This window comes from Orussus abietinus, unplaced genomic scaffold, assembly GCF_000612105.2.
Source record: "Orussus abietinus isolate OABI.00-Male unplaced genomic scaffold, Oabi_2.0 scaffold406, whole genome shotgun sequence".
Classification (NCBI taxonomy): Eukaryota; Metazoa; Arthropoda; class Insecta; order Hymenoptera; family Orussidae; genus Orussus; species Orussus abietinus.
The window spans coordinates 28,559-54,851 of record NW_019394604.1 but is presented as its reverse complement, the minus strand read 5'-3'; the positions used below and the strand labels follow the sequence as shown (position 1 = coordinate 54,851).

The 26,293-nt window shown below is 42.1% G+C and overlaps 1 protein-coding gene across 1 annotated transcript in view; it reads right to left on the bottom strand.

Annotated features, from left to right (window-relative positions):
• The window catches only part of LOC105695897 (growth arrest-specific protein 1), a 30,763-nt gene extending 5,028 nt beyond the window's left edge, over positions 1-25,735 (bottom strand). Inside the window, exon 1 of the mRNA XM_012417904.1 lies at positions 25,560-25,735. The gene's annotated coding sequence lies outside the window, so the exon portion shown is untranslated. The remainder of the gene's footprint in view (positions 1-25,559) is intronic.
• Between the last annotated feature and the right edge of the window lie 558 nt (positions 25,736-26,293).

Sequence of the window (26,293 nt, the reverse complement as noted above, 5' to 3'; positions counted from 1 at the left end):
CAGCAAATGATTTCCTAATTACCACATTCTTAGATACCTTTTAATTTCTGCCGGTCATACTCGAAAACGATTGCAAAAGTTGCGTTACGACATTTTTATCGCTCGTAGTTTCTTTGACGCATGCGACTGACCAATGTGATACGCGTTATTTATAAGTTTATCATCTCTCATTACGCGAACGTATTTCAGAGTCCAAGTGCGTAATGATCTTTAAGAGCAAGATTTTCCTTTTGGCAAGTACACGCGTACTATCGGTCCTCAAGATGTGATCTTTGATGAACTTTAATATACCGGAAGATGAGCTCCTGAAGAGAGAGTTCCTTTATCCAATTAAAAGTCACTTGAAAGATAGATCTGATTTATATAATTTGCAATATTGCAATGGATCAACGCCAACGACAGCGTCTCCTTATCGATGGACACGCTAGGGAATTGATAAAGGCATTTCGCGATGGTTAGGGTTCGCGATTCTATGCGTATCGTTACGAGAAAATCCCCGTCGCGAATTGCTTTGACGCGGTATTGCGTAGCTGGTAATCACAGTCAATTGAGATAAGATCGAAAGACAAATCCGGATCGCAGAGATCTATTTATAGTGCATAACCAAAATTAAACATTTTATCAAATGCGACCGTATAACATGTACTACCCATTCAATTGTTATCACAAGATTGGTCGCTTAGAGTGCCTCTTGACATATTGTAAAATAATCGCTGGATTATTTAATGTTATAAAAACATGGGTGTATTTACGTCAAGGTGGAATAATGCCAAGATGCTGGAGAATAAATTTCACATAGATGTTTTCAAAAAATTTATAACCAAAATTAACCATTTTATCAAGCGCGACCGTATAATATGTACCACCCATTCAATTGTTATCACAAAATTGCTCGCTTAGAGTGGCGCCTGACATATTGCAAAACAATCGCTGAATTATTTAATGTTATAAAAATATGGGTGTATTTACGTCAAGATGGAATAATGGCAACATACTGGAGAATAAATTTCACATAGATATTTTTAAAAACTTTATAACCGAAATTAAACATTTTATCAAGCGCGACCGTATAACATGTACCACCCATTCAATTGTTATCACAAGATTGATCACTTAGAGTGGCTCCTGACATATTGTAAAATAATCGCTGGATTATTTAATGTTATAAAAACATGGGTGTATTTACGTCAAGATGGAATAATGGCAAGATACTGGAGAATAAATTTCACATAGATATTTTTAAAAACTTTATAACCGAAATTAAACATTTTATCAAGCGCGACCGTATAACATGTACCACCCATTCAATTGTTATCACAAGATTGATCGGTTAGAGTGGTTCTTGACATAATGTAAAATAATTGCTCGATTATTTAATCATCTGTGACGTTTAGCTTCAACTAAATTGGGTTGACCACGCCCACATTATCGGCACTTATCGAATGCGCTAAATTTATAGTTAATTCCCAAGGAACAAACGTTGTTGTTACGATGATCTCAGTTTTTGGACTCGACGCGATGTAATTTGAAATGAAAGTGATATAACGAGTGCACCAAATTCATAATTAATTCCCAAGGAACAAAAGTTGTTGCGATGATCTCAGTATTCGGACTCGACGCGATGCAATTTCAAATGAAACAGGTGCGTAAAGCTGGCACCCCCACCTTTACAAAATTCAAATTTCTTTGTCTTAACATTTTGTGCTCTTTATGTGCTAATTATGTGCTACATTCGCAAATTTTGTGCTAGCTCGGTTTTTGGAAAAAAATTCAATTTTTCTGTGGGGGTGCTGGGTACTAATAAAGCTAGCACCCCACCATTAAAAAATGTGTTTCCGCACCTAAATGAAACTCTGATATAACGATACAACCGACCGCTAAATTCCTCGGTAGTTGGCGGCACGTGGTTAGGTTGAAATAGATTTATTCCCTCGGCGAGAGCCGCGGACATTCGAAGAGGCAATTAGCTCGCGGAAAGAGCGTTTACCGGTCTCTCTAGCAGTTAACGCCAGCCGGGGCACAATACCGGCACCGGTCGAGCCCTAATTGCGCGCGTTAATTGCTCATCGGGCAAATTAATCCGGTTCCCCTGGGCGCGCCGCGGGAGTGGCGCGCATGCGCATGCTTCCTTTGGCCCTCTGGAAAAGAGCGGGAAGCATTTTAAGCGTGGGGCGCATGCACGCCGCTGCCTCCGTCTTCCTTCGGGGATCTTTTTTCTCTCATTTTCTGGGTCTCTGCCGAGTGCCAAGCCTCGATCGGTCTCGCTTCCTCTCGTGCGACGACCTTGCGACGGTATTCCGACTGGGATATACGTGGGTGACTCGACCTCTTCTCTTTCTCCGTTTTTCTCCTCGTCGGCGCATCACCCGAGAAGCGGATCTACCGCGCGTGCGCGGCTCCGTCCGGGCGAGGCGGGCGACGGCCGAAGCGAGAGAGAGCGATGCCGCCGCTCGCGCGAGGAAGCGAGACGAGCGACGAGACGGCCGCGTTTGTTTGCAAACAGAAGCCGGGACGGTACGTGGAAGATTTTTAACCCGCCGTTTGCTCGCAGTACGTGGCGGCACGTCCACCGTGCGGGTCGTTTCGACGTGGCGCACGGAGACGAAAATGACGAAGAAGCTGGCCAAAACTATTTGTCCGCCTGAATGTCAAATTTTTGTATTTTAAGGTGAAGTGAAACCACCCCCCTAAGACACTTTTTATAAGAGGACTGAACCTTTTGAAACTTTGACACGTGACTCGTGAGCACCTAGGAATTATTCCGACACTTTCTACATTTGGATTTCTCGAAAGCATTTTTTACCTTTGCCCAGGCCAGAACCAAAATGGCGTCTACTCTCATATTTCGATCGATGTACAAGTTTTGAAGACTCTCATATGAGAAACGAAAATGCCAGGACAATTGTACAACAACAGAGCGTTCATAATCGAGGAACTCGCATTTCAACGGGGAAAGGCAAAAAAGTGTTTTATGCGCTTCTACGGTAAAACGATGGGAATACGAGGTCTCGGAGTGAAACTTTACTTGACACGGAAATCACAGATGGCGCAGGGGGTTCCTCTGTAGTCAATTAGGGTTTCAGAAACCATGAATCCAAGGGATTTATGGAGTTTTACTTCGATTTATTTATAATTATTGTACGAAATCAACAGGGATTCCCAACGAAATTAAGAAATTTAAATAAACATATACATTGGAAACTGTAGTACTTAACTCCTCAAAATACCTTCGGTGCATCAAAATTTAGTCAAATATATTTATCTTCATTCAAATAATTGCAAAAATAACCCAAATTCCTCCCTTCCCGTAATAAGCTCAAATCGACTATTTTTGCCAAATATAGTAGAACAGTCATTTCGTTAAGGTGAAGTGACAACGTTTGTTTTTATATTGACAGCTGTGTCGAATTCTATTGGGTATTGTACCAAATGACATACTCCATCTGTCGTTTTCGTACAATAAATATCAAGAAATCAAAGTAAAACTCCAGAAATCCTCTGGATTCGTGCTTTCTGGAGCTCTAATTGACTGCAGAGGGACTCCCTGCGCCATCTGTGATTTCCAGGTCAATTAAATTTTCACTCCGAGACCTCGTATTCCCATTGTTTTAGCATAGTAGCGCATACAACACTTTTCTTCCCTTTATCCCGTTGAAATGCGAGCTTATCGATTACCAGAGTGTTCTAAGTTGTCGTAAAATTGTCCTGACCCTTTCGTTTCTCATATCAAAGCCTTCGTTAATTGTATATTCATCGAAATATGAGAGCTCGACGCCATTTTGGTTCTGCTCTGAGCCGTTAAAAATTCTTTTCAGAAATCCAAATTTTGAATGTGTCAGAATAATTCCTACATGCTCGCTAGTCACGTGTCAAAGTTTCGAACGTTTCGATCCAATTCCCTTAAAAAAAGTGTTTTATTCGAATCGACTGATTTGAAGGGGGTTTCACTTCACCTTAAGTCGAATTATCTCCGTGGAAATCAGTTGAGGCGATGCCGGCACAAAACTAAAAGATAGAAGTTACGCTAAAAATACAGACCCTCCGTTAGCTTCCGACGAGCGACCTCTAAACTTTCCAGTCTTTGGCGTGGTCTATATACCTCTATGTAAAAAATAGGTTCGCTTAAAGTTTCCATCAATCTGTAGAAAATTATTTACAATGAACTTATCTGAGACGCTACCGCGTCTTTTGATTATATGTCATTATATGATGATTAGTATCTATACTTTTAGTCCGATGCGTTAATTATCAGTATACATAATTCCAGTTTAATTTATATTATAACGAAGTAATAACAATCAATGCTCAAAAATAATAGTTACTTATAATTTATTTTAAATCATTTACTTTGTACTAATTATGTATTATTTAAAATGATTGCCCCTTTCCATATTTAAACGTATTATTTTTCAAACACATGTATAATTCCAGTCGTTATACATAATAGTTATTATTTTTGAGATTGAAATAAATATTGAACGAGCCTATCAGCTCGCAAGAAATAAAGTTAAATGACTGGAGATTTGTAATTGTATCGCGACTTACGCATCACACATGTACCTCTGGTATAAGACATCAAATTTTAAATAAATTATGTATTATTAATATGTGAATTCATATTCGCATATTCAATTGGCATTATGCTTACTGTTGCAGATAACTGCAATATAAATGTATTTGCGGCAACATGACATCTAAACTCGCATTTGAACGGGACAAAGAAAAAAAAAGTGTTCTATGCGCTTCTATGCTAAAACGATGGGAATACGAGGTCTCGGAGTGAAAATTTAATTGACCTGGAAATTACAGATGGCGCAGGGGGTCCCTCTGCAGTCAATTAAGGCCCCAGAAAGCACGAATCTAGAGGATTTCTAGAGTTTTACTTCGATTCCTTGATACTTATTGTACGAAAACGACAGGTGTAGTATGCCGTTTGGTACAATATCCAATATAATTCGACACAGCTGTCAATATAAAAACGAACGTCGGCAACGTAGGCATTTAGAAAAATCTTCTTTATCGACGTCGGTCAAGTTCCTCCACCTTAACTGGTTATAGATCAATCGCAGTACCGTTTATCTCGTTTCGGACAAGTTGGAACAAAGAAGAGAAGAGCGGAAGGGGTGCAAATACCGATAAAGGGGCGTAAACAGCGGAAATGCAAGAATAAATGATCCGGTGTTCCGACGGAGGTCAATGGATAACGCCATGGGGTATTCCCAGAATCATCTTTATCACATGCAAACATGGGACCACGAGCTTTCGTACACGTACCGAGAAGCGTCCTTATTATGGTTTAATGAGTATGAAGCGTTTCAGATGTGACAGGAGCGATAGAAGCGAACTCAGGAGAGCTCCTTCGCCGATAAACCGTGTTGACCAAGACACATGCAGGATTGTATGCACGAATGCAATGCACGCGTCATGTCGCAGGATCGAGGATTTCATTACACGGTACAACACTGCGAAGAAATTTATCACATTGCGCAACCATGTCACGCCATCGGATAATATAAATATTTATCGGAGCATTGCAAAGGGCTCTGCGTCAATTAACTCAACTGAGGGATTGCCGAGTCAATTAAAAAACGAAGAAACTCAATTTATTAGCGAAAGCATCCCAGAGTGCTGTAGCGACTCAAAATTGTAATGTTAACACACGATAACGCACCCTTCCCTGTTATAAATGATTCCGTAAATCGATACTTTCTTTTCTGGCATTTAAGGGGATGTGAATGTGGCATCTGAAGAATCAATCGTTCATGAAACTTTCCTCCGAACTGGGTGTGCCGAATGGTACCAAACATTACATCGAGAATGTAGAGGCAATAAGAAACGTTCTGACACTCATGAAATTTCATTTTTTACAATCAATTTTTAAAATATCAATGAAGAAATGTTTAAAAATTGAAATTTCATCAATTTCAGGATCCTTCTTATACCCTCTATATTTATATTGTGAAGTTTGAATCGATTCGGTACACCTAGTTTGGAGAGAAGTTTCATGAACGAGAATTTTCTTAAGGTGAAGCGAAACACGTGGAGAAACTTGATCGACGTCGATAAAGAAGATTTTTTTAAATATCTACGTTGCCGACGTTTGTTTTTATATTGACAGCCGTGTCGAATTATATTGGGTATTGTACTAAATACATCATCTGTCGTTTTCGTACAATAATTATAATGAATTCGAAGTAAAACTCCAGAAATCCTCTGGATTCATGATTTCCGAGGCCCTAATTGACCGCAGAGCGACTCCCTGCGCCATCTGTGATTTCCGTGTCAACTAAATTTTCACTCCGAGACCTCATATTCCCATCGTTTCAGCGTAGCAGCGTATAAAACACTTTTTTGCCTATATTCCATTCAAATGCGAGTTTATGGATTACCAAAGCGTTCTAAATTGTCGTACAATTGTCCTGACCCTTTCGTCTCTCACATTAGGGCCTTAAATAATTGTATACTCTTCGAAATATGATAGCTCGACGCCATTTTGGTTCTGGCCTTGGATAAGTTAAAAATACTTTTCAGAAATCCACATTTTGAAAGTGTCAGGATAATTCCTACATGCTCGCTAGTTATGTGTCAAAGTTTCGAACGTTTCGATCCAATACCCTTAAAAAAAGCGTCTTATTCGAATCGACTGATTTGAGGGGGGTTCACTTAACCTTAACGAGGCCGAAGCATGGAACAATTGTATCAAGAAATAACTTTTTATTTTCGTTCATGGTCTCCCTGGAGTGGTTATTTATTTTCTTGAGTCATTCGAATCGCGATCGGAGAAGACGTTCACGGCAAAGAGGCAACCCAGGTAAAGCAAAAGATCAATAGTGGATATATAAGTTGCTTCCACAATAGACATAAATATTTATATATATCCTTTAGATATTTTTTTAGGTTCATGATAGACGATATACATTTGCTATACCTATGGACCTAATTTAGACGATTAATTTACGTATATTCCACTTCATGGGTTGCCTGGCAAAGCAAAATAGGTTGCCAGGTAAAGCAAAAGATCAATAGTGGATATATAGGTTGCTTCTACAATAGACATAGATATTTATATATATCCTTTAGATATTTTTTTAGGTGGATGATAGACGATATACATTTGCTATACCTATGGACCTAATTTAGACGATTAATTTACGTATATTCCACTTCATGGGTTGCTTGGCAAACAATGTGGATACATAGATAAATCTGCTTGATCGGCATCGGAAACGTCTTAGTAATGAATTATTTTCATTTTCAATAATTCTAGATTTAGGTGGAGAGCGCTTTTAGGAGCTGCTTCCGTCGAAGTAGTTGACGACAACATTCGTTTTAGATTAAAGGGTGCGCGGACGACCCTGGAGAGGAGGGAACAAAAGGGAGCGAACGAGCGACAAGTTGCATGTACGGGGTTTATTTTGAGAATGTCGCGGCATGCTCGTTCGCGGCTGACATGTCGGCTGAGAGAGTGCCGTGTTGAAAGAGCGGAGGAGTACGCTATATTTCCGCTGAATGCAGAATCTGAGGCCAGGAATTATTAGAAGCCGACTTTGACTCCTTCCGCCGGAATTTGGTGTTGTGTTTTAGGAACGTTGCCGAAGAAGCCGGAGTAGAAGGTTTTCAATAAGAGTAAATTTATGCAGGAACACGTGCCACCATTAGGTAAAGAGTCAACGAGAAAACAATTGAAAAATTGTCTCCCCTAAAAGTATAACTAATTTTGGGTAAAATAGGTTCCGATGGCTTTCCGAGCTACTTCTGAAGACATCGATTATATGCCCATGAATCTGGCATTGCCACTTTAGCACAATTTATTAAAATTTGTTGCAGAATTTATTGCTATTTTATTGCGCAAAAGAAAATTTATTGCTCTTATGGTTTTTCAGGAGGAATTAATTAGCAATTAATTGCTACGTGAAGAAATCGTTCGATTCCCGAAATTTTTTGTGTGGCCATGCTGGGGTGATATCTTGGGGGGTGGACTATCACGTTAGGGGTTGTGCAAAAAATTCGAAATGAGGTTCTGGGAGCTATTAATTAGCAATTAATTTCTCCACGAAGAAATCATATATTACCCTACAATTTTATATGGCCACGTTACTGCGGTGTCTTAAGGGTTGGAATATCGCTTTAGGGGTTGTGCAAAAAATTCGAAATTGGGTTCTTTTAGGAGCAATTCATTAGCAATGAAATCTGCTTTGAAGAAATCAGTCTTTTCTCACCGTTTTCATGTTGCCTTGCTGCTACCGGCACTAGGGGTGGTGACATACCCCTTTAGGGGTGAGTAAAAGAATCGAAGTTTGGTTCTTTTGGAAGCAATTAATTAGCAATGAATTCAGGCGTATACGTCGATTATCAACATTTGCTGTATTATTGTTTTTGTAATGTGGCAATGCCAGCTTAATATAAAGCTGGCATCGCCACAGTTTTTCGAGAAACTATAAGAGCAATACATTTTTTTTGCGCCATAAAATAGCAATAAATTAGCAATACATTCTACAACAAATTTTATTGAATTGTGCTAAAGTGGCAATGCCAGCTTTATGTACATACCGATTATCAGCATGTGGAGCTTTTTTGAGTGGAGGGCAAAACGGAACGGGGGAGAATTTCCATCGCTGGTCCGCTCTTCTTCCCTCCTCGAGTCTACTTTAGGGAGTTACGAGGTAAGAAGTTCCCCCGAGAGATGCGCGTAGTTTTGCAAGCGCGCGGAATTCCCGGGTGGAAAAAGGAAAGCGCCCCGGGAGGTTCAACGCGAAAGGGGGAGAAAGAACGCCAGAGGCACCATCTGTCCCAGGTTGCCACATCTGTGACGTCCCGGTGGGTCCGTTTCGGAGCCGCCACGACGGGGCCCGAGATGTCCCAACGTCGCCGAGCGGAAAGGAAAGATCAGGGCCATTAGGTGCCTCCTCGCTCGGTTCCCTCACGTTCTCGACCGTTAGTGAACCTCGAATAGGAAACGCCACCAGGAAGCCGAAACTCAAAAAAGCCATCGCGTCTTGCAAGAAAACTGTGGCGGTTACAGAATATAAATATTGGTAGTTCTCACTTCTCCATGGGCCTTCGATAACCCAGCAATGCGCTTGTCACTTGTACCGCAAAATCTAAGGCCGTGTCGGAATTTGCTTTAGGGATTCGCCCGGCGATCGCGGTGGCGGATAGATGTCCGCTATTGGCCATCGCGTCTTGCAAGAAAACTGTGGCAGTTACAGAATATACGTATTGGTAGTTCTCACTTCTCCACGGGCCTTCGATAACTCAGCAATGCGCTTGTCACTTGTACCGCAAAATCTAAGGCCGTGTCTGAATTCGCTTTAGGGATTCGCCCGGCGATCGCGGTGGCGGATAGATGTCCGCTATTGAGATCGCCGGGAGTCTCCGGTACCATCTACGCAGTTACACAACTACCCAATTAAGTGAAATCTTGACTAAACAAAGAATATACCCAATAAAACAGCGAAACAGTGAAATAACATAAAATACAACCGTATTTCAACGAAATAAACTGAATGGAACTGAACCGAAGAAATTGCTCCCCGGTAGCGAGCGAGACCGGCCTATTACGTTATCGGGTCAATGATTTTCCGAAATTATACAGCCCCGCCGGGCCGATCAAGGGCCACTGTCGGATGGGATTATGCTCCCTTGGCTGCACCTCCGAGTGAACCTGCACACGTCCAAGCCCCAAGAAACCCGATAGCCCGACCACGGGCGATTCCGGGAGTGTTCGACGGGTTTGCCGAACGCCCGGCGGCGATTGAGTTGTCTTGAACCCCGCACCGCGGCGACACGGACATTCATTAAGGGGATGTGAAAGCAGCATCCGAAAGCTCAGTCGTTCATCATACTTTTCTACGAACTGGGTGTCTCAAATCGTTTCATACTTTAAAACGTGCGGTGGAAGTCATCGTCCCTATTTTGGTGGTGAACGCCGTTAAAGTGAAGTGAAACCTCACTCAAATCAGTCGATTCGAATAGGACACTTTTATTCAAGGGTATCGGATCGAACTGTCCAAAACTTTGACACATGATTTGTAAGCACCTAGGAATTATCCTGACACTTTCAACATTTGGATTTTTGAAAACAATTTTTAACTTATTCAAGGCCAGAACGAAAATGGCGTCGAGCTCTCATAACTCGAAGAATATACAATTATTGAAGGCCCTAGTGTGAGAAACGAAAGGGTCAGGGCAATTGTACAACAATTTAGAACACTTTGGTAATCCATAAACGCGCATTTGAGTGGAATAAAGGCAAACAAAGTGTTTTATGCGCTGCTATGTTGAAACGATGGGAATATGAGGTCTCGGAGTGAACATTTAGTTGACACGGAAATCATAGATGGCGCAGTGAGTCCCTCTGCAGTCAATTTGGGCCTCGGAAACAATGATTCCAGGGGATTTCTGGAGTTTTCCTTCGATTTCTTTATAATTATTGTACGAAAACAACAGGTGGAGTATGCCATTTGGTACAATACTCAATATAATTCGACCCAGCTGTCAATATAAGATCGAAAGTCGGCACCGTAGGTATTTAGAAAAATCTTCTTTACGGACGTCAATCAAGTTCTTCGACGTGTTATACTTCACCTTAAACGTAAAGACCACTCGTGAGGAAGTCAAGTGGACCATCTATCAGTCCTGTCGAAACCGATTGGCAAGATCGTTTTATCGTCATGAAAATAATAGTAAATTTATGTTAAAGTAATATTTTACCAAATTTTAAAGTAACAGTAAATTGGGTACACACTTTTTTATCATATCGAATATTTCGGTGTCGTTTGTTGTATTTTTGTTTAATTCAGTTCCTTGCAATCGTCCCGAATATCTGTGTAACTATTTATAAAATTAGGGTAAGTAACCAAAAGTTACCAACTGTAGGCACAGTGTTATTTTAAGATTACAACTGCCAGCCGATTTTTATTGGCCGTGGTGGGCCATCTGAAACCAATCATTTCGACTGGGTTTGGCAGTTCTAGGGTTAAAATCACAAATTTCTCTTAGTCTATCAATTCCCCAAGCGAAATTACAGTCTGAATAAGCGTGCAGAAGTTTTTTAACCACGCGGTCGCTAATGATTGAAGTCTGCAGCCATTATGCCGGGATTTTTATGACTGCGATTCGAAATCACCTCGTTGCGCGCGTAGGAGGCCATTTCATTCATTTGCTCAGGCACTCGTGTTTGTTTGCCCTGGCGGTATTTTACAAGGTATGCTCGAGTGGTTAGCGCCACGTAAATATTAGCCTTATGGAGATGAGGGAATAGTTGACTCCTCCTTTGAGTGGCGACGAAACCGATTGAGACAGTAAACAAATCTTCCCTCCTGTGCTTGCTTCTCTGACATCGACCAACATCGAATCCACGCACTTCCTCGGGTGCTTCCGGTTCGCCGGAACGGAAATTAAGACAATTAGGGATCCCTCTTCCAACGGGAGCATCATTGAGCAAAATGTTCCGAGGGGGTATTTATTCAGAAAGTCATGGATTTTAAGGTGAAGCGAAACCCCTCTCAAATCAGTTGATTCGAATAAAACACTTCTTTTTAACCCTTTCGTTACCTTGGACGAGATATCTCGCGACCCAGTACTGGCCGATTAACCCTTTCGTTACCTTGGACGAGATATCTCGCGACCCAATACTGGCCGATCAACGCTTTTGACGAGATATCTCGCGATCCGGTAGTAGCGGATTAACGCGAAATATCTCGTCAAAAGCGTTGATCGGCCAGTATCGGGTCGCGAGATATCTCGTCAAAAGCGTTAATCGGCCAGTATTGGGTCGCGAGATATCTCGTCCAAGGCAACGAAAGGGTTAAGGGCATTGGACCAAACTGCCCGAAACTTTGACATGACTCGTGATCATCTCAGACACATTCCAAATTTGGATCTTTGAAAAAACATTGTTAACTTAGCCCAGACCAGAACCAGAATGGCGTCGAGCCCTCATATTTCGATCAATCTACAATTATCGAAGGCTCTGATATGAGAATCGAAAGGGTCAGGACAATTTTACGACAATTTAGAACACTCTGGTAATCGATAAACTCGCATTTTAACGGGATAAAGGCAAAAAAGTGTTGTATGCGCTTCTTTGCTAAACCGATGGGAATACGAGGTCTCGAAGTGAAAATTTAATTGACCTGGAAATCATAGATGGCGCAGGGGGTCCCTCCGCAGTCAATTAGGGCCCCAGAAGGCATGAATCCAGAGGATTTCTGGAGTTTTACTTTGATTTCTTCATAATTATTGTACGAAAACGACAGGTGGAGTATGCCATTTGGTACAATACGCAATATAATTCTACCCAGCTGTCGATATAAAAACGAACGTCGGCAACGTACGCATTTAGAAAAATCTTCTTTATCGACGTTGATCAAGTTCCTCGACGTGCTTCACTTCACCTTAAGTAGTACAGTTTCCAATGTATATGTTTATTTAAATTTCTTAATTTCTTTTCCGAATGCTGCCGATTTGCGATACCCTGTTTGCCAAGGAGGGAGATTGGGATCTTTCGCCGCCGGTTTCGCGTCACCTCGCCTCGAATCGATACTCGCGACTGGACCGAATCGAAGCCCGATCTCTTTTGCGTTAACGTCGGCACGTCGAGTCCGTTGGCCCCGTTAAACTGGGACTTCGATCATTTTCACTTCGTTAAGTCGCTTATATTGGCCGTAAAACGCGGCGCGGCCGGTCACGTCGCGGGGGCGTTCAGTAACGCCGGTAATTGCACGACAAGAGTTTACGGCACGACCGTCGAGTTAGCGTAAAGCCATTCGATATCTCGACAGGCCGTCTCGCGAATTATCAACCACAGCCCGACGGGAGAAAGCGTTTCTCGCATGTATACAAAGCTGGAATTGCCACTTTAGCACAATTCAATAAAATCTCTCGCAAAATTTATTGCTATTTTACTGCACAAGAAAATAATTTTTTGCTCTTATACTCTTCCGAAAAATGTTGACGATGTCAGCTTTATATAAAGCTAGCACATTGCAACTTTAGCACAATTCAATAAAATCTCTCGCAAAATTTCTCGCTAATTCATTGCTGTTTTACTGGACAAGAAAATAATTTTTTACTCTTATACTTTTCCGGAAAATGTTGGCGATGTTAGCTTTATATAAAGCTAGCACATTGCAACTTTAGCACGATTCAATAAAATTTCTCGCAAAATTTATCGCTAATTCATTGCTGTTTTACTGCACGAGAAAATAATTTTTTGTTCTTGCACTTTTCCGAAAAATGTTGGCGATGTCAGCTTTATATAAAGCTGACATCGCCAACATTGAGCAACCAACATAAAGCACTGGCACAATAAAAAACAATTATTAAGTAAATGTTCATCGATGAATTATATACCAGAATTTATTGCTAATTTATTGCTCGCAGAAAAACCAAATTTCAATTTTTTTGCTCACCCCTAAAGGGGTGAATCGCCACCCCTAGTGCTGATCGCAGGGCAGAAACATGAAAAACATAGGAGAATAGAACTATTTCTTTACGTGGGAATTAATTGCTAATTAATTGCTCCGAGAAGAATCTAATTTCGAATTTTTTCCACAACCGCTAAGGTAGTAGGCCAACCCCTCTTATGTCGCCCCGACATAGCCACGTAAGAAATGGGAGAATCGAACTATTTTTTCGCGTGGGAATTAATTGCTAATTAATTGCTCCGAGAGGAACCAATATCTTCGTAAAAATACAATTTTCAAACCTACATTAATTAGTGATTAATTCCCACGTGAACAAATAGTTTGATTCTTCCATTTTTTACGTGACTATACTGGGGCGACATAGGTGAGGCTGGCCTACCACCTTAGGGGTTGTGAAAAAAATTCGAAATTAGATTCTTCTCGGAACAATTAATTAGCAATTAATTCCCACGTGAAGAAATAGTTCGATTCTCCCATGTTTTTCATATTTCTGTCCTGCGATCATCACAAGGGGTGGCGATTCACCCCTTCAGGGGTGAGCAAAAAAATTGAAATTTGGTTTTTCTGCGAGCAATTAATTAGAAATAAATTCTGGTATATAATTCATCGACGAACATTTACTTAATAATCCTTTTTTATTGTGCCAGTGCTAGCTTTATGTAATGCTGACATCGCCACCATTTTTCGGAAAAGTATGAGAGCAACAAATTATTTTCTTGTGCAATAAAATAGCAATGAATTGGCAATAAATTTTGCAAGAAATTTTATTGAATTGTGCTAAAGTGGCAATTCCAGCTTTATATACCCTCGCCAAGTGCTTGCCAACCGGGGCCTGAATTTATTCCGGGGCCTTTTAGCGACCGGAATGTCATATCCACCCGGGTCTCGATTTAGGGCCTAATGGTGGATCCTACTCGGCCCTATCACGAGTGTCACGGAGATAAAAATGAGCGATGCCTTTCGTGTCTTTTTCCAAAAAGAAATAGTAACGAGGAAATTAAGGTGAAGTGAAACCCCTCAAAACACACTTTTTCTTCAAGGGTATTGAATAGAACTGTCTGAAACTTTGATATTAGGTTGTCGCATAAGTTTCTTCCCTTTTTTTCATAAGACATGAATACACGATGCGGAAGGAACTTATGGGACAACCTAATACATTACTCGGGAACACTTAGGAATTATCCTGACACTTTCAAAATATGGATTTTTGAAATGAAATTTTTAACTCAACTTAGACTAGAACCAAAATGCCGCCGGTCTCTCATATTTCGGTCGATATACAATTACTGAAGGCTCTAAGATGAGAAATAAAAGTGTCAGGATAATTATACGACAATTTAGAACAATCTGGTAATCGATAAACTCGGATAAAGGTAAAAAAAAGTGTCTTCTGCGATTCTATGTTAAAACGATGGAAAAATGACGTCTCCGAGTGAAAATTTAGTTGACACGGAAAGCACAGATGGCGCGGGGGGTCATTCTGCAGTCTATTAGGGTCTCAGAAACCATGAGTCCAAGGGATTTCTGGAGTTTTACTTCGATTTGTTTACAATTATTGTACGAAAACGATGGTGGTCCTCAGGAGGTCCTCTGCTCAAAAAGTGTTATGAATTTAATTTTTCTTACAAATACATATGAATATCTATAGACCATTTATTGTAGATATCTATGATATATATACATCCAAAATATATTAAGTATATACTACGTACATATTACGTACCACGTCCGAACATCTAATGTTTGAGTGTATCTAAAATGGAGTTCATAGACATCTATATATATCTTACATACGTTCAATAAACATTTATATACGATTAATTTACGGATATTCCACGTTTCGCGGTGCCTAGGTAGTTCCTATTTGATATAACACGGGTTCTGTTCGTCATAAGGAGTTTCCTACTGATAATTAAAATGTAGAAAATTATCCATCCGCGCGGAAAGGTTCGTCCAGCTTGCGAGTCTTCGGGTTTCAACTTGGGAAGTCATTTTGAAGAATCCTTCCACTTTTAATGAGGAATTGCGGAAGAAAAGATCTTCAACAGGCATCCGTCGAGATCCTTCTTAAAGGGGATTCTGTTCGTCATTTGGAGTTACCTACTGATAATTAAAATGTAGAAAATTATTCATCGGTGCGGAAAGGTTCGTCCAGCTTGCGAGTCTTCGGGTTTCAACTTGGAAAGTCATTTAGAAGAATCCTTCCACTTTTAATGAGGAATTGCGGAAGGGAAGATCTTCGATAGGCATCTGTCGAGATCCTTCTTAAGGGGGATTCCGAGTTTGGACGGTCAGCTTAGCCTAGGCCCTCCGGTTAAGGAATCATCAGGGACAGGCCTTGGCCCACCGTAAGCAGCGGACAAGGGCCTTTATTATAGGAACGGATGGTGCCGTGTCTAGAGATCGGTCGTAAGGATTATTCCTTGGGTCCACGTCCTGCTGCACGAAAGGGACTTGTGGAAGACAAGTGCAGAGCTTCAAGAGAACACATTGAAGCTTGTTTCCAGGAGAGTTTAAAATGAAAAGAAGCCCCCTCAAATCAGACGATTCGAATAACACGCTTTTTTTTAAGGGTATTTGATAGAGCTGTCTAAAACTTTGACACATGAGTCGTGGGCACCTTAGAATTTTTATGACACTTTCAAAATTTAGATTTTTTTTTTTTAATTTAGTTCACACCAGAACCGAAATGCTGTCAAGCTCTCATACTTCGATCGATATCCAATTATTGAAGGCTCTAATATGAGGAACGACAGGGTCAGGACAATTGTACGACAATTTAGAACACTCTGGTAACTGAGAAACTCGCATTTCAACGGCATAAAGTCAAAAAAGTGTCTAATGCGCTTCTATGCTAAAACGATGGGAATACGAGGTCTCGGAGTGTAAATGTAGTTGACTCGGAAATCACAGATGGCGCGGGGTGTCATTCTGCAGTCTATTAGGGCCTCAGAAACCATGAGTCCAGGCATACTCCACCTGTCGTTTTCGTACAATATATATAAAGAAATCGAAGTAAAACTCCAGAAATCCTCTGGATTCGTGCTTTCTGGGGTCCTAATTGACCTGCAGAGGGGCCCCCCGCGCCATCTGTGATTTCCAGGTCAATTAAATTTTCACTCCGAGACCTCGTATTACCATCGTTTTAGCATAGAAGCGCATACAACACTTTTTTTGCCTTTATCCCGTTCAAATGCGAGTTTATCGATTACCCGAGTGTTCTAAATTGTCGTAAAATTGTCCTGACCCTTTAGTTTCTCATATTAGAGCCTTCGATAATTGTATATTGATCGAAATATGAGAGCTCGACGCCATTTTGGTTCTTGTCTGGGCTGAGTTAAAAATTCCAAATTTTCAATGTGTCAGGATAATTCTTAGATGATCAGGAGTGATGTGTCAAAGTTTCGAACAGTTTGGTCTTTTACCCTTAAAAAGAAGTGTTGTATTCGAATCGACTGATTTGAAGGGGATTTCACTTCACCTTAAGCCTCGCCGAGAGAAAATGCGTTCTGAAGGACAGTCGTAAAGCTGCCTCTATCGTGGGCAGGTTGCTTTAGGGCACTTCTGGTTTAAGGTCTCGGAGTAAATGAGGGAAGAACAGGGAGAGACGGGGAAACAGAGAGGTAGAGAGGCATAGAGATAGGGTGACATGGGGACATGGAGATATGGGGACATGGAGATATGGAGACATGGAGAGATGGAGACATAGACATATACAGACATAGGGACATAGGGACATGGACGCATAGTGTTTACGTTAGGTCTAACGTATTCATAGTTTATAATTAAGAGCGAATGCGTTGTGAAATTCATTTTCGAGAATATCGAACAATAGCATCCATGAGGTTTTGTAACACGTGCACCAACATCTGCAAGTCTTCAGGGAAAAAATGCTAAAGGATATCTGGACAGGGTTCTAAGAGAAGGTTTCGGAGGGGCGTCGGCACTCTTCATTGCCTCCCAATGCCTCAGTTCAAGGAAGATCCAACCGATCCTCGTCCACTTGAGGACTTAAGGTGAAGTGAAACACCCTCCAGATCAGTCGATTCGAATACAACTCTTTTTTTTAAGGGTATTAGACTAAACCGTCCGAAACTTTGACACATCACACCTGATCTTCTAAGAATTGTCCTGACACATTGAAAATTTGGATTTTTCAATAAATTTTTTAACTCAGCCCAGACCAGAACCAAAATGGCGTCGAGCTCTCATATTTCGATCAATATACAATTATCGAAGGCTCTGATATGAGAAACTAAAGGGTCAGGACAATTTTACAATAATTTAGAACACTCTAGTAATCGTTAAACTCGCATTTAAACGGAATAAAGGCAAAAAAGTGTTGTTTGCGCTTGTATGCCAAAACGACGAGGTCTCGGAATGAAGATTTAATTGACCTGGAAATCACAGATGGCGCAGGAGGTCCCTCTGCAGTCAATTAGGGCCCCAGAAAGCATGAATCCAGAAGATTTCTGGAGTTTTACTTCGATTTCTTTATAATTATTGTACGAAAACGACAGGTGGAGTATGCCATTTGGTACAATACCCAATATAATTCGACACAGCTGTCAATATAAAAACGAACGTAGGCATTTATAAAAATCTTCTTTATCGACGTCGATCAAGTTCCTCGACGTGTTTCACTTCACCTTAAATTATTACAATCTAGTTGAGCCTCGTGCCATTTCTTCGAATTACAGGATCCACGGCAACCAACAGAATTCCAGAAAAGAATAGTTTGATTCCACCTACTTAACCAATAGAATTAAGACAAAACTGTTACTCCGTCTAGCAAACTAAAAGTTGTTGGGCGTCTGCGCCACATTTTTACATTCCAACTGTATAACTCGAACCGATCCGAGGAGCCACATAGCGCTCTAGCATTAGCATTATATCGGTATAGCAATTGTCACAACTGCACATACACGTTATACCGTTGACTAGTAATAATAAATTCATTTATTACCGTTTCAAAACAAAACAAGTCGTACAAAATTAATTTGGCGGGCGACCGCGAAGAAGGAGACGATTCGAAAACGCCGAATCCTAACAGAACTCTTTCTCGCGACTCAACGCATAGGGACATAGGGATATAGAGACATAGAGGCAAAGAAACAGAGAGAAGGAGAGGGAGACGGTACAGTGGCCTCCACTGAGTGCTCCACGAGAGTCAAGAACCCCTGTCGGTTCGAGTGCACATAATTGTGCCGTGCATATTTGCGCACGAGTATATACAGCTTCATCTTTATAGGTTCCTCATCCCTACTAGCTGGTGCCCTCGTTTTCTCGTACACCGACTCTGAGCATCTGTTCCAAAGAGGCCGTTCCATAGCGATGCCCAAGGAGTTTATCCAGTTGGCAAATGTTTCACCGTGTCATTAGACTTCTCCGGTAAAGTAATTTCCCTCAAATGCCCATTCCAATTAACAGTTATTAAATTTACGGGGTACGCCTTCCAGGACCGCCGCGCGTCTTCTTGTCTCGCTGGCTTGAAAAGTGCGTCTTGGCTTCTCTCCTTCCTTCGTTCGTGTACCCGGAGGAGTCCACATCGGGTCCGTATGTCCGCCCTGACAAGCTTGGCACTCCCGGAGCTCGCCTAGATGGGGCAGGACTGCCTTTGGCATTATCGTAGATACCGGCGAGGACGGCCCGTGGACGGGCATAAGGGGTGCATAAGTAATGTATTAAGCACTGTGTACCAGGTTGTCACGAGGCCGTCGGTTGGCACCGGTCACGACCGAGTCACCAGCCAGTGCCCGGTGGCCACGAGTTCATTAGCACGGGAACACATAAATCTGTGGCACCCGGGAACGTCTTCGCGCTAACGAGCGAACACCGGGCTACTCCGTCTACCACGGAAGGTGCGTTAGTCGCCGATGACGTCGAACCTCCTTCGTGAGCACATCCTCGACCATTGCGAACCAAATGGTCGGTTCGGTGAGGATGTACACGGCCGATAAGTAGGGGAGGCCGAGGCCAATGGTAACAATTTTTACGTTTTTATTTCAACAATTAATTGTAACGGCTCTTTATAATCGAAACTTGGTCCATGTATTAAGCGAACTTTTCGATGCTTCAAGATCCTGTAAAAATGAGCAATTTTTATTTTGTCTACTAAATGTATTTGTTACATTTGCAACCGTTGCAGGGGAGAGGTGTAACCCTCCTCCGGGCACATGTAACGCTACCGATTAATACAAGAATACTCAAATAACTGGAGCGGATAACTATGTCTTGGTAAATACGGACAAATGCAACAAATGTTACTTATTTAGGAGACATATAAAAATAAATAAATATAAATGTCACATTTTTCATTAGTAATACATCTCGAACGGTAAAAGTAGAAATGGTCCACCTTGTATACAAGTAATATGCTTATCTTTCTTGTATACGTATACTTTCTTCATGATTGTAAATTCGTTCTAAAAGTGATATCGGTTGAGCCAAATTTTAATTAAACTTAGTTTAATGGATATACGAAAAGAAATTTATACTCCATAGAGGTACAGCAGCTCAGTGGTCAACGCTTCATCCCAGTTCGAACGAATCTCAGATTTAAATCTCAGCTCCGCCTGGATAGTTTTCGGTGCTACATCTTCGTATATTCCATACTTCTAAACATCCACATTCGGTGATAATTAATATTTCAAAATATTTCTATATATTTTTCTTAATTTTCCCTTGTTATATTTCACATTTCTCCGTCGAATGTCTGTAATTCTAACATCGAAGAACGAGCGAGCTCCTGGACCTATTGTAGACTTATTGCGGGTCCACTGTGGATCCGCGCCGAACTTTTTACCTAACCTAACCTAACCTAACCTAACCTAACCTAACCTACAGCTGAATCGAGCGTGATCCTTTGCAATCGTGGAGCGGACCCGATCGTTCCCTAAGCGGACGTCTTTCGGACTTACTGGACGCTTGCGAAAATTTCAAATCGAGTCTACTGCCGACCTGCAGCGCATGCGCCCGCGATACATCCGGAGCACGTCCGTGTAGCTACCTTATCGAGCCAAAAATTTCGACTCGGGTCGCTGAGAGAGCTGACGGACGCCAGTCGTTGCCGCTGATCACGTCCCAACGAAGCCCCGGTATCTTCTCCGTGATCCGACCAGGAAGAAGATCCGCGGATACCTCGAACATACCTTCTAACCTTATCACGAGTCCCATAAAGTTCCTCGAGGTGTGTCCGAGAGCCCAGCGGAGCGTGGACGGAGACAAAAGCAACGTACGCGCACACACCTGGACGATCCGAAGAGAGAGCAATCTGTTCCAGATGCCCGATACCCTAAGTCGCGCATACCATCACCTGGCGTTGCTTAGCTGGACCGGACGATTCGGACCGCGCTCGCGTCGAGGATCCGGCATTTTTAGCTGGTCTCCTAATGGCAGCTGCTCGATAAATCCGCGCTGAAAGTGGTCTGGGCGTGTACACCGGCCGCGAGATCCGGCTCTCGGAGCCGTTTATCAGCCGGCCGGAGCACCCACCTTGTCAGTAAAATCGCGATGCCGATACGCCGCGGATTGCGTGGGTCGTCAATACCGCAGCTGGAGGCACTAACTTGGTAATTGGTCCGGTATCGAGATCCCTAGAAAGCAGTTAGGAGTGTCGATGGCCGGGGAACGACTTGACGATCGGCATGAATATCCGATACGGTTACCGGAGGGAGGTCTGGAACCGGCAAGGTGTGTTCATGTCGGGGTTTAGGGAGTTACTGCGCCAAAGTCAGGATAAACAAAAAAGAACGAGGGGCGATTCATTTGGAAATCAGCGAAACCGATGTCCGTTGAGAACCGATTGCCTTTCATTTCAAATGATGAATAACAGGGTGGTCTGGTATCAGGTGGCAGTCGGCCTTAACATTGTGGCAATGTTTTGACGACTTCCAACGATTTTCATTGATTTCTGCTTGCTGTTTCCAGCCAGTTTGTACGTGATTTCGAGCATTAAGAGGATGCGAAAGTGACGAGAAGAGGTCTCGTTTATGAAACTTTTCTCTGAACTGAGGGTACTGAATCGTTTCAAACTTGACAATGTGAGCATGGAGGCTATACGAAAAGTCCTGAAACTCCGAAAAGTTCATTTGTTATTAAAATTCTTGAAAATAGGTATAAATAAATTTTCCCTCTTTGACGCTACCTTCACATCACCTTAAGGATAGGTGAAAGTGGCATCCGAAGTTCAATTGTTCATAAAACTTTTCTACGAACTAGGTGTCTCAAATCGTTTCATACTTTAAAACGTGAATATGGAGACCCTAAGATAGGCATTGATACTCGCGAAATTTCATTTCTTATCAACTATTTCTAAAAAGTACCTATAAACAAATTTGAAAAAAATTGAAATTTCATGAGTTTCAGGACCTTCCATATAGTCTTCCTATTTACATTGTAACGTTTCAAACTATTCGGCAAACCGAGTTGGGAGAAAAGTTTTATAAACGAAACCTCTTCGATGCCACTTTCATATCACCTTAAACAGACTGGAAACGGAATCATGGAACAATTACACATATGAAGTGACTAGATAGACTTCGATGGGGGTTTAATCTCCTCTCTGCCATTCAGGATCACGCCTCGGAGCAGCATTAACCCTTTGAGTACTTAGTCCCTTTAACATATGGGCGAAATTTATCAAAGCGTGCAGGCAATACTGGACCAAACGTCGGACGCATTTAAACGTCTTTGGGCTGCAAAGGGTTAAGCAGATTTGATGACTTAGACGTTACCGAGACTTGTCTCCGGCAAAAATAACCGGGTCCTTTGCCCGATAACTTCGCGAAGAACCGACTCCCGTTTCCGTGCAAGTTTAATCCGCTTTTTGTCGATCAAGCCCGTGACGCCTTTCAAGATCCAATGAACTCGCGTTTTCGATCTGATCCGATACCGCGATTCTTGGTTCCCTTTGCTTTTGGCGGTGACTCGAGTCTTCACCTTCATAAATAAATTATGCAAATCGAGGGGCTAGTCGTTGATCGATGTCCTAAACGAAGATGCTGATTGATCGAACGTCGATGACAGTGACGGGTTACCAAGAGTGCGTTGGTCGTCGCTCGGGAGATAGAAGGCGATTATTATACTCTCCGTTTTACACGCATCCCAAGCCGCGGGTCCGCTTTATGAAAAATTAACCTTCCCAACTTAACATTATTTGAACCTTTTCGCTCTCGTCTTTTTACATGCTCGATTCATCCACCACTCCAGGAGTAGGCGAAATTCAATCACTCTTAATTTCGATCCAGGCATGATTTCCGTCGTTATACTCGCGCAGGTATTTAGTTAAAACGAATCCTGAATACAGCTTCAAATTGCATGTATTAAAGAAACAAATGAAAGATTGTAATCATGAGTTGATGTCAAACGGTTTGCGATGTAGATGATTTTTAGTTCGCCGCTCGCTTTCGGCAGGTTTTGAAAATAATTATAAATTTTGCAGAGTAAGTGTTAAGATTCATCGTCCATTTTAAATATTAATAGGCTGTAGCACCCTATTGTCCAGGCAATAGGGTCTGAGATTTTGCCAAAACTTATTCTATGGTACAAGGATGGATTAATATTGAGTACCACGGCTGGGCGTACAATAAAGTCACAATTTCGGTAACATCCTTGGTAAAACCTCAGGTCAAAGTCTGCCCAAGCATTCTAATTTCAAAATGAACATGGTGTTTTGAAAATTTCCAGCCCAAAATGGACTCAAACCTAGTTCCGTTATTGGCGTATCCCAATTGTTGATGATTTTCTATGTCTCGAGAAAACTGTGGGCTAACTCTTGTTCCAGCATGTGACCAAGATTGGCATCTGAATTCAGGATTGTTTATATGCCAAACTTGGTCATAGACTCGAATCAGAGTTAGTCCAATTTTCTGGAGACGTGAAAAATCATAAAAAATTAGAATACGGCAATAAAAGAAACTAGGTTTGAATCAAAAAACAAAAATTATATAAAAAACAACCCTGAATTCAGGTGCCAATCTTGGTCACAGGCTCGAATCAGAATTAGCCCAAAGTTTTCTCAAGACGTGGTAAACCATGAAAAATTCGAATACGTCAAAAGCGGTATTAACTTTTTGGGCCGAGTATTTTAAAACGCATTGTTCATTTCGAAATTTGAACGACTGGGCCGATTTTGGCCCGAGATTTTATCATGCATGTTATCAAAACTGTGTCAATATGGTACGCCTTAAGAGCCAATATTGGCCCACACCTGTGCCAAAGCCAAGCGTGGGAGGTTATTCAAATAAGATTGTCGAATTTATAGAATAACAGTCATTCCTCGGCAAAGTTTTGGCCTAACTGCTATGTAATTCTACTGAAACGATCATCGCGGAGGTTTACTTAAGATTAATGATGATGCCACATTATACGTTTGTACCAATTTTGGACATACAATTGGTGGCACGATTTCGGTAAAATCTTTAGCTATATCTTGGGCAGAGACGTCGACTCAATTGTTCAAGTTAAAAAAAATGTGGCGATAGAAAACTCTAATTTCAGCATTCATTCGTTCTAACATTGCCGTTATGTTTCACATATATTTTAATTTTAACAGTCCAACATGATTTATCAGTATTCGGATCAATATAATTGACTGATACCTGACATTTTCAATGTGTCAGGACAATTCTTAGATGATCAGGACTGATATGTCAAAGTTTCGGACAGGTTGGTCTAATACCCTTAAAAAAAAGTGTTGTATTCGAATCGACTAATTTGAAGCGAGTTTTACTTCACCTTAACCCTTTGAGTCCCACGCACCGCTTTCGCGCTCTTCAGAATTTATGTCGAAAAAACCCAATAGGTTTGTTCGTTTTGCCTACACTTTTTACACTTTTACGAAAAGTGTACCCTTTGGCGTTCGTTTTGACGGAAATGACGCAGACGCTGCTGTTCCTTTTGTGAGGACATCTACCCCGAGGGTACACTTGCTCTACACTTTCTACCCTTGATCCCGAGCGAGGGCAAGAAGGGTAGCCCGCGAATTTGGCGGCAAATTTTAAAATTGAAAAGACCAACAAACAGGAAAATACAAAATTTATGCTAACGTCTCAACGCAATATAAACAGAAGTAATTACTAATGCATCTTCTTCGTGTATAGAACGATTTAGCGTTTTAGTTTTGTACATAATGTTTGAAACAATTTACAATAATTATGTATTACTACCTAACCGCGGTTGGAATGAACTAAACTATGATTTTTCCCTGACGTAGTTAAATTGTTTTTCATCCTCCTGCAACAATATTCTGACCCTTATCGATCCTCGATACCTGAAATTCGTGAAAGGAATTTTCATCTTCTACAATTACAAGGTAATAGAACGAATTGTAGGATTTGAAGAAAACGAAGACAGCCCAAGAAGGAAGGCTGGAAGAAGCAATACATTTTCGTATTCATCATCGTCCGATACGGATAACCTCAAAATCGCGTACCTCTCTCCTAAATCGGTCATCTTGGACTTTCGTGAGGTTTCTGGCTTTCGGGACCTCGACGAAAGTGTATCTACCCTTCTGCACTTTTCAAGAAAAGTGTAGTACCCTCGTTACCCTCGAGGGTGGAAAGTGCAATCAACGCGACGAACGTAGTGCATTTGAACGACAATTGACCGCGCACTTACAAACTGACGAAACGCGTTCAACTTTCCAGACGAATTTTTCGACACAGAACAAAAGAAGCGCTATCACGCCGCTTGGATCTTTTCGCATCCCATTCCGAAAGCGCTATCGCGCTGCTCGTCTTTTTTCGACCGTGTTTTTTTAAAAACCTCTGGTACTCAAACGGTTAAAATCGCTGGAATCACTTCATACCTCGGCCAAGTTTGGTTGGCTAACATTGGCCAAGGATGTCCGATATTGGATGAAAATTGCGCCGGGATTTAATCGCTGCCTGGGTAATCGCTAATTAAACGGAAGAATTCCCTTCCGGGGATGTAAATCCCCGGAAACGCCCGATAACGTAGCTCTCTCCTGTATAAGAAAATATTTTTCTTTCATTCTCTTCGGGAGCTAAAGATCCCCTTCCGCCATCCAACAAAAAGATAATTCCCAAGTGCCGATCCGTTCCGTCTCTTGGGAAAAATCGAGCCGGGTTCTTGGCAGAAGGCGGGGAGCGTATTTCCTAGCCTTACCTCTGATTGTTGTCCTTCCGGTCCTTTGAATCACATCGTTCCCCCGAATCCACGGACCCGGTGGATCGCGCCGAAAATCCCCCTTCCGGGAGTGAAAACGTCCTGAGGAACTCCCCCGGGCGAAACTAGATCCGAAAGAGAAGGCGCGACATTCGGGAAGAAAAGAGGAGGCCGGAGGTTTATTTGCGGCGAGCGTCGCGGCGTTGGTCGTCCCGGAACGACTACGGTCTCGACGTAGGTCCCTGGGTCTCGGAACCGGTGGCACCGAGGTGGGTCCTTTTCCGAGGAATTCCGGAGCTCGCGTGACCGAGGCCGAGGAACGCGGCAGAACGGGGACCAGCGTCGCTCTGGCGTCCGCACACGACCGCAGACTCTGGCCAACTAGATTGAGTTGTGACGGGCGAGAGAGCCGAAGGCCCCGTGCACCGTCCCCCCACCAGCCACCCACAGGGGTCCAGGGCACCCCAACCTGCGGACCCCGCCTGATTGAGATACCAGCCGGGCCCCCACCCGGGTCTACACCCGGGCCTCCACCCGGGCCCTCGGATCACGCCCTGGGGCTCTCAACCCCGGACTCCGAAGCGACCCTAGGAGCGTAGAATAATATCTGTATATTTCTTTACAATCTTTCCTAAATATCTCAAGCGACGGATTCTTTAAGATTTCTTATAGATTANCGTTTTGCAAATATTTCAAATGTCTGCTAAATAGTTACAAAATGTACGATATTTGTT